Raw genomic sequence first — 12914 nt, forward strand, 5'->3', positions numbered from 1 at the left:
ACACAGACATACACACAGACAGGCAGACACAAATCATAAACAGATACATAATCACACACAGAGACAAACATACATACAGACACACAGATATACACAGACACATACAGGCATACACAGAGACACAGAAACATACACAGACACACATACAGGCACACAGACAGATACAAAGATACTCACAGACAGATACACACAGACAGGTGGACATACCCAAACACACAACCACAAACACACAGAGAGACACACAGAGACAGGCAGACACACACAGAGATACATTGACACACAAATATACAGACACGGAAAAAAGAAAAAAATATATACAGACACTTACAGAAAGACATATAGACACAAACACATACAGAGACACATATAGACACACACAGACATTCCAGACACACATGCCCAGACACACAGATACATAGATACACACAAATAGTCATCAAACAGATGCACAATCAATCACACACAGGCACACACATGGACACACACACACAGACACACAGATACATAGACACACACAAATAATCATAAACACACAATCACACACATGGAGACACACAGACATACACACACACAGAGAAACACAGGGAAACACACATAGGCATATACATGGAAACACAGAAACATACAGTTACACCCATGGATACACACAGACACATAAACACAGAGATACATACATATACACAAGTGGTCATAAACAGTCACACAATCACACACAGAGACACACACACAGACACACACATAGACATAGAGACACATGCAAAGACACAGAAACACACAGACACAGGGAAACACAGAGACACATACATGGGCACACACTCACAGAAACATATAGATACACACATGGACACATACACAAACACAGAGACACATAGATGCACAGATACAAATGCAGAAATGCAAGCATGTTCAGGCACTCACCCTCCTGTACACACACACACACACACACACACACACGGTGATACACAAGTACTGACACACTACCACACAGACACACATAACAGAGATATATGAGTGCAGGCAATGCACACAGTCTTGCCAGCGTTGACACACAGATGTCCTCACAAACTCACACACACACACTGAGGCTCACAGTCACAACCAGCTGGCGCTGTGCACAACACACTCAGCCCACTCAGGCTTGTTCCCATGGAACAGTGACACCACAGCCTCGCACATGTGCAATGTCGCAGACACCTGTGGGAAGGAGCTGTGCACCCCCAGGCCCCAAAGCCCAAAGGGTCACAGACCCCCAAGCCTGTCCTCAGGCACCCCCTGGGTCACGGACCAGCTCTGCAGAAATGCACATCCAGAAAGGGGTGCACCCACACCCAGGCCACACTCAGACACACACGGTGCTGCATAAGCCCAACTCACAAGAGGCCACATGTCAACCACACAAAGACGGGCACAGACCCATGTGCACTGCCACACCAGGAGTGCCAGAGCATGGTGGCCAAGGAGTGCATGCTCCCACTCACTGAACACATACATACACAGTCACACATACTCACACACACATGACATGCACCCTTGGCAGGTGGTCCAGAGTTCTTGCTAAGGGCCACCCTGCCCTGTGTGGCCTCTGCATTCTGTCCTGGCCTCACTCCTCTCCTTGCAGGACCCCCAGCCTGGAGCCCCCTCCCACTACTCCCGGCCACCCTGAGGTTTGCTCCGGGCTCACCCTGCCCACAGCCTCCTGCTTTCTTGGGAAGAGGCCCTATACAACTTTGCCTCCTCAGCTGTCCTGCCTCCCGCCACCCGCCAGCTCCCTCCAGCTCCCTAAGTTTGGCTGTAAGGGTGTCTGGGCAGGTCGGCCAGGGGTGCAAATGTGACATTCTGTCCTTACGGTTCCCTTCTACCTTCCATCCACACCAACTTTGGACATCTGATCCTGGTCAGAGCCAGGCAGCTGCCCCTGCCTGAACCCCACCCAGGGCTAGCTGCTGTGGCCAGAACTTCCAAGACTCTGCCAAGCCCAGGTGTCCTGGGCTCCTGCAAATGGACTGAGGGGAAAATGCCCCTCACAGCCCTGCCAGGAGAGAGCCAGGCCGACTCACTCGACCTGGTGCCCCAACTTACAGGGTCAAGGGGGCACACGCCCGTATGGGAGACCATGCAGTGGGGCTGGTGTGCCTTTGGGAAGAAAGTCCAAGACAGATGGAGCTGCTGGGGGCTCTAGCTATGCATCTGGGTGCTTGGACTTGAAGTGTGAAAGAACAAAGGCCCCTATGATAGGGGCAGGGGCTGCGGTGGGGACCCCATGGTGTGGACACAGGCCCTGTCTACCCATGATTCTGGTCCAAAGGAAAGGAAAAGGTGAGGGACTCAGGCTGGGGGCATCCAGTCACCCTAGAGCACACTGGGCCAGGGCCCTGTGGGAGGCACAGTCACCCAGCACAAGGTAGGGGAGGACGGGACCCCTGCAGATGACTCACCCTAGACAATCCCCAAACATTGTTCAGGACGATTACATTGCTTTGTATTTCTCTATGCTAAAACCTCAGCTTCTAATACCACTTTTACAAAACGTCAGCGCTATGCCATATTGTAAGCCTGCACATCTGAGAAATCTTCATTAAAATGAAAGCGGGGCTGGGGTGTGAGTCGTGGTGAGTGTTTGCCTAGCATGTGAAAGGCCCTGGGTTCTGTCCCCAGCGCCACCAAAAAAAAAGAAAAGGATGAAAGGGGACAGGGAGGGTTTTGCAGAAGCGGCAGATGTCCCACCCTAAAACAGAGAGACACAGGGTGGCAGGGCTGTACTCCAAGGTGCAGGGAGCAGCCCCCCACCCCTGCAGCTGCCCTGGAGGCTGGTCACCGGAGGGCCAGGGCTCCCTCCAGGGGACAGAGTAGTGGGGCAGGCTGGAGGGGAGCTGGAGATGGTTGGGGCAGGGAGAGGAGGGACAGTGATGAACAGGAAGTGTATGGGGTGCTCAGTGGACAGATCGATGGGTCCAGACAGACGCAGAGCAGGGAGAGTTCTGATGGGTCCCAGGACACTGCATGGCCAGCAGGACCTGGCTGTCAGCCCTGGTTCCTGCTTGAGTCTGTGCTTGACTTGAACTCTTCTGGTCTGGAAGCCACCACGGGACATGCAGCCTCTGAGAGGCCGCCCCTCTCTGAGCCCCAGGCAGCCACCCATGACCTCAGGTGGTCAGAACACAGAGTATCTTCACCCAGGGCCTTGGGCTGGGCTCCACTGAAGAAGTCAGGCAGGGGTGATGACTACCCAGCCCCACACAGGCCCTTGCCACTCATCCTGGCCCTCATTCCAATCAGCAGCTGCAGGGGATGAAGAAAGCTTTGAGTCCCTGGGACTCCTTCCTACCTACCTTGAGGGGCCCTGGCAGACCTTTGGCCCTATCTTCTTGCCAAACACCTGCCCCCAGTTGGCCGTGCAGTGTCCTAGGAACCAGCGCTCTGTGGAGGGCCCTCCACACCCTTCCTCTATCTGGACCCATGGAACTGTCCACTGATCACCTCACAATCTCCCCATTCACCACCCCTTCCTCCCCCTGCCCCTCCACACTGTGAGGATCTGCACCAGAGTTTCAGAGGCTTCACCAAAAGGGAGGCTCAGGTGTCCACACAGCCACTGTTTTTAGCCTTCACCTTTCTCTTCGGAGTCTGACTTTATTACAGCTACATAGAACAGTTCCTACAGAGGTGACAGGAAGGCCAGGGCTGGGAACACAAGCCCACTGAGGCCAGGTAGAGTCTGAAATGAACGTACATGCATTGTCACTCCTTGTGGGCTGTCGGTGTGAGCTGCAAAAGACACAACCCATAGTAGGACATGTGCACATGTGGAAGCAAGGCTGCTGCCCATGGATGGGAGAATGTGGAACAGGGGGATGCTGGAGAGAACTCAAGGGGTCTGGTCTTCATGTCAGAGAGATCTACAGGGGTTGCAGACATGTGTGCTCAACAGGAAGGACAAACAGAACCTGACCCAGGCCAGGCAGGAGGCCAAGTGGAGCACAGGGTGCACAAGTGAGAACTGCAGAAGAGGATCCAGGGGCTTCCACAGACCCCAGAACCTCACACCTGTGTGTCTGTCACAGGGGGAGCTGCCCCTTCTGGACTCAGGCCCTCCACCTGTCTGTCCACATGCCTGCTGTCCAGGCTTCTGTCCTGGGGCAGCAGCAGAGCCAATTCTCCCCTCCTGTCCCCACAAAATTGCCTAGTCCAGGCAAGAGGCTGAGAGGCTTCCTTGACCTGTCTCAAACACCACCCCCAATGTGTGGGGCCCGACTCTGAAGTTTCCATCTGCGAATCGCAGCGGTGATGGTGGGGATCTCACCACAGCACAAAGGACGGACTGTGCCTGGAACTATCAACTCTCTACGGCCAGGTGGAGCTCAGCCTGGGAACAATCCAGACTTACTGTTTTCCAGTAGAAGAGGGGCCTGGGCTGGGCTCCACTCTAGCCAGACAGTGCCCTCCCTGACATGCCAAGCAGTCCCTAGTTGGCACCTGGCTGGCAACCCGTGATCAGGCTCTGCTGCCACCATGTGGCAAAAGGCAGCATCGACCCACTGCATGTAAGGAGGCGCTTGTAAGGGGGAGGGGCGGAGCTCACCACCATCACACCCCAGTCTTTTACAGTACATGAGGAAGATGGCACTGCTTGTTAACGTGGGTCTCAGATTGGGGTGTTTGGATTATACCTGCAGTTTGGGGAACCTCCCACAGGTTCATGAGCCCCCTCATGGTGACCCCACGCTACACACACAACTATGAACACTCTAACATGTCCACAGACCCCAAGCCAAACAAAGGCACCTGGGATGACCGTACTCCCATGACCCATGTGGTCATCTGGCCACAACAGAACAAAAGAGGGTTTATGGGTAAAATGAGAATTGACAGGGAGTTGACACAATTAGGGAGAACCAAGGACTCACATTCCCAGCCTCCCCAGGCTGCACCCTGTGTCTCCAGCACCTTCTAGTGGAGAGCGGGGTTTCTGGGGACTGGTGGGACCCCTGCCAATGGGGACCTGGCACGGAGAGGACATGGTCAGACTCAGCTTGGGACTGCTCAGGTCAGACCACACTATAAGTCCACCTGAGACCTCATCTCCTGGCACACCTCCTAGGTCCCCACAGTGACCACAGAGCTGAGCTCAGACACCCCTGGTGGCTATGATGTATCACTTCATGATGTGCCAGGCACAGGTCCAGAGTCTTGGCCCCACCAGCCAGATGGGCTCTCAGGTACAGGTGATACAAAGCAAAGAGCGACTGCCCACGCACAAGTGCACATGTCTGTATGAGTGTGTGTTTACATACATATTTCCCTAGCTCTGCCCACTAAGACCCTCGTACAACTGTCATCCATCATGCCTGAAGTATGGTGACATGTTACCTGGTGGGGTTTGGAGTCTTTGGGATGGTTTTACAGTCTTACTGGGGACAAAGACCCTCTGTTTGGCCAAACTGTACTAAGACTCCTGGTACCGCTTGCAGCCCACTGGGGAAAATCCTTGGAAATTAAGGTATAACAACCTCCCTGCTAAGTCCATTCAGCAAGGCCCACACACATCCACTCACCTGGACCTGTGCTTGACTCCTCATTTTCCACCACCCAAAGTGTCACTGCTCTTCCTGCCACGCCATCACCATAGACCCCCGGCCCCTGGTTTTAGCTCTTAGTAACCTTCACCCTCTGCACATCTGCTCCCTGCCATGGACTCCCACATTCCCATGTTCCAGCTGAGCCCAGTCTCTCCACTTGCTGCCCTGGGCTAGCACCTACTGCAATGGTCCTGTGTTGTTGACCTGCCTGGGTACACTAACAGTGATCCTGAATTACGTTCTTTCACACTGTGAACTTGAGACGATCACAGTAGACACATGCTGTCATCCTCATGGCCAGTGGATATGAGCAGAGGTGTCCAATGTCAGCAGAGGAAGACTACAAGGAGGAGCCCATTTCTGAAGCAGTGTAGGTGACGATTTTCCCCATCTGCCCCATGGCTGCCTGTGACTGCTTTCCCCATGCAAGCACTGCCATGGGGCAAGATGCCCGGGCCTAGCTCTCCAGGAAGATGCTGGAGGCCTGAGCTCCATGTAAGATGTCAGTCTCCTGGCTCAAGAAGCCCAAGGGGAGGGAGGCCCCTGGATCCTGTTCTGGACCTAAGATGGCCTCTGTGCAGGATCTAAAGTGTGCCACAGCCACCAAACCAGTACCAGAGAAACAGCCGAGGCCCAGGTTCACCAGTACCACCTGTTTGAGATGGGACAGGGTGTCTTCTTGGGTGCTGCCTAGAGCTGTGGGTCCTGCAGCCCTAGAGAACCAGCTGTGTCCTCAGACTCAGCGGAATGCCTGGGACACTAAAAGGGCTTCCTGTCCTCAGGTGGGTGGTGTAAAGTCAGCAGCAGCAGGTCAGTCTTAAGACTGTCGCCATCACTCCTGCTCTGAAACCCAGGGAAAAGGCTTCCACCTCTGCCTCATGGGACCACTCATGCAGACACAGTCAGCTCTCTCCAGATGCACAAAGACCAAGGGTTGCACTGTGCCAGGTCAGCAAGGCCAGTCTGGGAGGCCATAGCTAGGGTCAGGCAAATCTGGGACATTTATAATTAAGTCTTGGCCGGGTGGAGGCTGTTTTCTGATACCAGCAGAGCCTGTACTAGGCTCCAAACAAGTCACACACGGGCCACCTGTGCTCTACCCTGGTGACTCCTAGCTGAGCCCAGGCTGGCTGCCCACATGAACCTCTACTGCCGCCACGTGGCCATCGGTGGGGTCACACCTGCTACCCACAGGAGGCTCAGGATGGGGGAGAATGCACCTTTTATGGTAGTGTGGGCAGGTGCCTTGTCACGTTAAGGTGGGTAGTGGGGTGACTGAATTGTGATAAGTTAGAGGTGCTGGGTTTAAATTTTCAGTTTGGGAAAGACCCCAACACACAGACTTCTCTGCCCCAGTGTGGCGATCCCTGGCAGATCCCAAGACCCAAATGATGATTCTGAGCCTGCTGGACTCCCACGTTTCACGTGGTCACTTGGCCACACCAGGACAAAAGAGGGTTTCTGACTAAAGTGAGGGAGAGCCAAGGGTGTGGACAGAATTAGGGGGCACATGGGGCTCACATGTCAGCAGATTGGTCCTACTCCCGGTCTCCAGCACCTTTTTCTGAGGCGTTGGGTTCTGTGAGACTTGTGGGGGATCCTTGCCATTTGGGGAGCTGGTGCTGAGTGGACATGGTCAGACTCAGCTTGGGGTTGGTCACATCAGTAGGTTCATCTGAGGCCACAGCACCTAGAGCATCATCTGGATCCCCACCTAGAGCATCATCTGGGTCCCCAAAGAGACTACAGAGCAGAGCTCAGGTGCCCCCTGGTGGCCATGAAGTGCCATTGCATGCTGTGCCAGGCTCAGTACAGAGTCTTGGCCCCACCCCGTCAGATGGGCTCTCAGATACAGGTGACACAAAGCAAAGAGTGAGCGTGTGTACTTGTGTGTTTACATATGTATGTCCCTAGTCCTGCCCACTGAGACCTAGTACAACTGTTCGTGCATGATGCCTGAGAAGTGATGCCATGTTAGCTGGTGGAAATGTGGTGATGAGATTTGGAGTCTCTGAGGTGGTTTTACAGTCTCACTGTGGACACAGACGCTCCACTTGGACAAACTCTACTCAGACTCCTGGTACCACTCCCACCCCACCTGAGCTCATCCTTGAGGCACCTTCCCTGCTAAGTTTGTTCAGCAAGGCCCACACACATCCACTCAGTGAACCTGTGATTGACTCCTCGCCCTGCACCACCCCAGGTGCACCATGGCAGGCTGTCATCGTGGACCCCAGCCCCTGAAGTCGGCCCTTATCAACTTTCACCCTTCAGTGCAATCTGCTCCCTGCCATGACTGCCCACGAAGCTCAGCCCATCTCCTCACTGCAGACCATGCTGCCCTGGCCCAGGGCCTACGGCAATGGTCCTGAATGGTCCACCGGCCGAGATACTCCAACAGTGATCCTGAATTATGTTCATTTACACTGTGAACTTGAGATGATCACAGCAGACACATGCTGTCATTCCTCATAGCCAATGGAAGTGAGCAGAAGTGTCCAAGATCAGCAGTGGAAGACAACAAGGAGGAGCCCATGTTTGTGAAGCAGTGTGGGTGACAATTTTCCCCATCTGTCCAGGACTGCCTGTGACTACTTTCCCTACCCACTGGCAGCCATGAGTCAGATGACACAGCTGGCAGCCCAGAGGGATGTGTGAGTCCTAAGCGCCACGAGAAGTTAGATTCCTGGCTCAAGAAACCAGAGAGGAGGGAGGCCTGTGAGACCAATTCTGGACTCATGATGACTGCAGAGTAGCCTGTCCACCAGCAAAGCCCTGCAAGGCCCAAGTCCACCTGCCTGCCTGCATGAGGCAAGACGTAGCAGCCTTTCAGGCACTAGCCTGGAACTATGAGTCATGCAACCCTAAAGTACCTGCCTGAGTCCCCAGTCAGTCGAATGCCAGGGACACGGGAAGGGCCTCCTGCCCACAGGTGGGCTGTGTGAAGGTCAGCATCAGCACATCAGTCTAGAGTCTGTCATCATCATCACTCCTGCTCTGAAACCAAGGGAGAAGGCTTCCCAGGGTGACATCGAGGAACTGCTCCCTGCAGACACAGTCAACTCTCCCCAACACACAAAGGCCAGGGATCTCGTTGTGTCTCGTGTGTAAGCCAGACCCACAGCAGGGTTACCACTGAGCCTGTAGCCAGCATCAGACAAATCTGGGACATTTACAATTGAATCTGAGCCAGATGGAGACTGTTATCTGATACGAACAGAGCCTGTGCTGGGCTCCAGGAAAGCTACACTCTGGTCAAACTGAACCCTGCCCTGAACTCCCAGCTGGCCCTAGCTGGCTGCCTACACCAGCAAGGCTCTGCTGCCTCCATGTGGCTGTTGGAGGGATCACACCTGCTACGCATGGGAGGCTCTTGTCAGGGTGGATGACAGGTGGGGCAGGTGCCTCGTCTTGTTCAAATGGGGGTGGGGGGACTGCACTGTCTGTGGTAGTTAGGGGTGCTGGGTCCATACTCACAGTTTGCAGAGGACCTCCCCAGACTCCTGTGCCCCTGGTAATGTCCCCAGACTCCATACACAGCTATGTGCACAGAGACATGACAGCAGAAAGCAGGACCCTGAGCAGGCTGGACTCCCACAACTCACGTGATCAGTTGCCTACAACAGTCGGAAAGGGGTATATGACTAAAGAGAGGGAGGGAGATCAACAGGGATCTCTTTCCCAGCTGCCATGTCCTGCACCTGCATCTCCACCACCTTCTTGTGGGGATTAGGTTCCTGGGGCCCAGTGGGGACCCTGTCAGTTCGGGACCTGCACTGAGGGGGGACAGTCAGGATCAGCATGGAGCAGTTAGTGCTCTGGCAGGACAGATCACACTAGCAAGTCCACCTGAGGCCACAGTCCCTGGCACACCTGCTAGGTCCTCACAGGGACTACAGAGCAGTGCTCAGAGGCCCCCTTGTGGCCATGATGCATCACTGCATGCTGTGCCAGTCACCTCCAGAGACTTGGCCCCGCCCAGCCAGATTGAAAGTGAGCAGAGGTGTCCAACAACGTCGGCAGTGGAAGACAAGGAGGAGCCCATCTCTGAGGAGTATAGATGACAGTCTTCCCCATCTGCCCTAGGACTGCCTGTGACTGCTTGCTCCACCCAAGGATTGTGGTGGGGCTTATGACAAGGCTGGCTTTCCAGAGGGACACACAGGAGCCACACTGAGATCCTAGATTCCTGGCTCAAGAAACCCGATGGGACGGACGCCCCCTGGAGCTAGTCATGACTCCAGATGGCCACTGTGCACGACCTGCAGAACAGTCCTGCCATCAGTCAAAGCCCTCTAAGGCCCAGGGTCAACAGTCCAGCCTGCCTGAGATAGGACATGGCATTCTTTCAGACACTAGTCTGGGGCTATGCTTTCTGCAGCTCTAGAGTACTGCTCTGTGTCCCCAGGCTCAATGTAATACCACAGTCACTAGGAGGGCCTCCTGTCCACAGGTGGGCTCTGAAGGCCAGCAGCAGAAGGTCAGTCTTCAAGTCTGTCATCATCACCCCTGCCCCGAAATCCAGGGAACAGGTTTCCTGGTCCTGCCTCACAGTGCTGCTCACTGCAGGCAGAGCAGTCCACGCAAATGCACAAAAGCCAAGGGTCACACTGTGCCTGGTGTGTAAGGACATTCTGGGAACAGGGTCACCACTGAGACTGTAGCCGGGGTCGGGCAGGTCTGAGCCAGATGGAAACGGTTTTCTGATAGGAGCAGCACCTGTGCTGGGCTTCAAGCAAGGTGCACTCTGGCCAAATTTTACCCTCTGCAGCAGCACCTAGCTGGCCCCAGGCTGGCGGGCCACACCAGCAAGACTCTGCTGCCCTCGTGTGGCCGTCTGTAGTTTGCACCTGCTACCCACAGGAGGCTCTTGTCAGGGAGGATGGGGAGAGTGCCCCTGTCTTTTGTGGTAGGTTGGGCAGGTACCTTACCTTGTTAAGGTGGATGGTGGGGCGAGTGCACTCTCTGTGGTCAGGTTGGAGGTGCTGGATTCATACTTGCAGTTTGAAGAGAACCCCCCCAGGCTCCTTGCCCCGTCCTGTGAACCCAGGCTCCATGCACAGCTATGTGCACAGTGACATGTGGGCAGACTGGATTCCCATGTATCACGTGGCTATTTAGCCAACCAGGACAATGGAAGATTTATGACTTAAGTAAGAGAGAATCAACATGGCGTCCACAGAATTAGAGGACGCCCAGAGCTGGCATTCCAAGCCTCCCCATCCTGTGACCTTGTCTCCAGCACATTCTTGTGGAGTGGTGGGTTCTTGGGGTCTTGTAGGGATCCTCTGCCAGTCGGGCTCCTGGCACTGAAAGGGCATGGTCAGGCTCAGCCAACTTGGTGCTGTTCAGGGCCTTGTCAGGTCAGATCACATTAAAGGTCCACCTGAGGCCTCGGCCCCTGCGCGCACCTGCTGGAACACCACAGAGACCACAGTGCAGAACTCAGATGCCCCCTGGTGATCATGATGAGTCATTGCGTGCTATGCAGAATCAGGTGGAATATAAGGAATTTACCCAAGAGGCCCCATCCGCCTTAGAAACCAGAGGACACGGCGTCCAACTGTAAGTCATATCCCCAACACCCCTTCAAGACCAGGCCAAGCGTCCATGCAGAGTTCCCGGAACTTCGCTCCCACACCCTGACAGCACTGCACTCCTGAGGAAATCTGAAACCAGGGGAACGGCTCCGAAAAGCAACGATGAGTTCCGGAGAGTATCGAAAGGCGCCATAGGATAACGAAAAGCTGCGAAGGGCAACGAAGAGTTCCTAAGGGCAAGGAAAAGCTCCGTCAGGCTACGAAGAGTTCCGAAGGGTAACGAAGAGGGCCAAAGAGTAACGAAAAAGTACGAAAGGTAACGAGGTATTCCGAAGGGCAACGAAGAGGTCCGAAGACAAACGAAGCGTCCCGAAGGACAACGACAGAGTACCAAAGGGTAACGAAGAGCTCCTAGAGGCAACGAAAAGTAAGGAAGCGCTAGGAAGAGGCGGAAGACCGGAAAAGGAAATTCTTTTTTTTTTTTTTTTTCATTTTTCTTTTATTATTCATATGTGCATACAAGGCTTGGTTTATTTCTCCCCCCTGCCCCCACCCCCTCCCTTACCACCCACTCCACCCCCTCCCGCTCCCCCCCTCAATACCCAGCAGAAACTATTTTGCCCTTATCTCTAATTTTGTTGTAGAGAGAGTATAAGCAATAATAGGAAGGAACAAGGGGTTTTGCTGGTTGAGATAAGGATAGCTATACAGGGCATTGACTCACATTGATGTCCTGTGCGTGGGTGTTACCTTCTAGGTTAATTCTTTTTAATCTAACCTTTTCTCTAGTTCCTGGTCTCCTTTTCCTATTGGCCTCAGTTGCTTTAAGGTATCTGCTTTAGTTTCTCTGCGTTAAGGGCAACAAATGCTAGCTAGTTTTTTAGGTGTCTTACCTATCCTCACCCCTCCCTTGTGTGCTCTCGCTTTTATCATGTGCTCATAGTCCAATCCCCTTGTTGTGTTTGCCCTTGATCTAATGTCCACATATGAGGGAGAACATACGATTTTTGGTCTTTTGAGCCAGGTTAACCTCACTCAGAATGATGTTCTCCAATTCCATCCATTTACCAGCGAATGATAACATTTCGTTCTTCTTCATGGCTGCATAAAATTCCATTGTGTATAGATACCACATTTTCTTAATCCATTCGTCAGTGCTGGGGCATCTTGGCTGTTTCCATAACTTGGCTATTGTGAATAGTGCCGCAATAAACATGGATGTGCAGGTGCCTCTGGAGTAACAGTCTTTTGGGTATATCCCCAAGAGTGGTATTGCTGGATCAAATGGTAGATCGATGTCCAGCTTTTTAAGTACGGAAAAGGAAATTCAAAGGAGCATCTGCCAGGCAACCACAAGAACTGCGGTCCTTGAGAGAGCCTTTAAGAGATGGAAGGGGACTGGAGGTATGGCTCAAGTGGTAGAGCGCCTGCTTACAAGTGTGAAGCCCTGAGTTCAAACCCCAGTCCCAAATTAAAAAAAAAAAAAAAGACAGAGAAAAGAGATGGAAAGGAAGCTCTGCATGGTCGCGACAGCGGAGGGACAGATCACAGCTGAAGCCCGGCCATCTGATGAGAGATAAAGACATTGGTGAGGGTGGGGTCGGGGATCGTGATAGTAGTGGTGAGGGACACTTGTCCAAGTTTTACCAACTCCCATCTCAAGTGAGCCCAAAGCACACAACACAGCAAGTCCTCTTAATCTCCATGCTTCTGTTATCTTCACCTGCCTCACGGATGAGCTTTTAAATTTTATTTTCAAAGTTCTCCCTGCTCCACAGTTGTGAAGCTGTTCCGCTTT

The 12914-nt window shown here is 53.5% G+C and overlaps 1 gene segment (V, D, J or C); it reads right to left on the bottom strand.

The window, feature by feature from the left end:
- Nucleotides 1–11514, bottom strand: part of LOC141421460 (Ig mu chain C region membrane-bound form-like) — a 152417-nt gene extending 140903 nt beyond the window's left edge. The window contains exon 1 of the C gene segment in view: nt 10508–11514.
- Between the last annotated feature and the right edge of the window lie 1400 nt (nt 11515–12914).

Source organism: Castor canadensis, chromosome 3, assembly GCF_047511655.1.
Source record: "Castor canadensis chromosome 3, mCasCan1.hap1v2, whole genome shotgun sequence".
Taxonomy (NCBI): domain Eukaryota; kingdom Metazoa; phylum Chordata; class Mammalia; order Rodentia; family Castoridae; genus Castor; species Castor canadensis.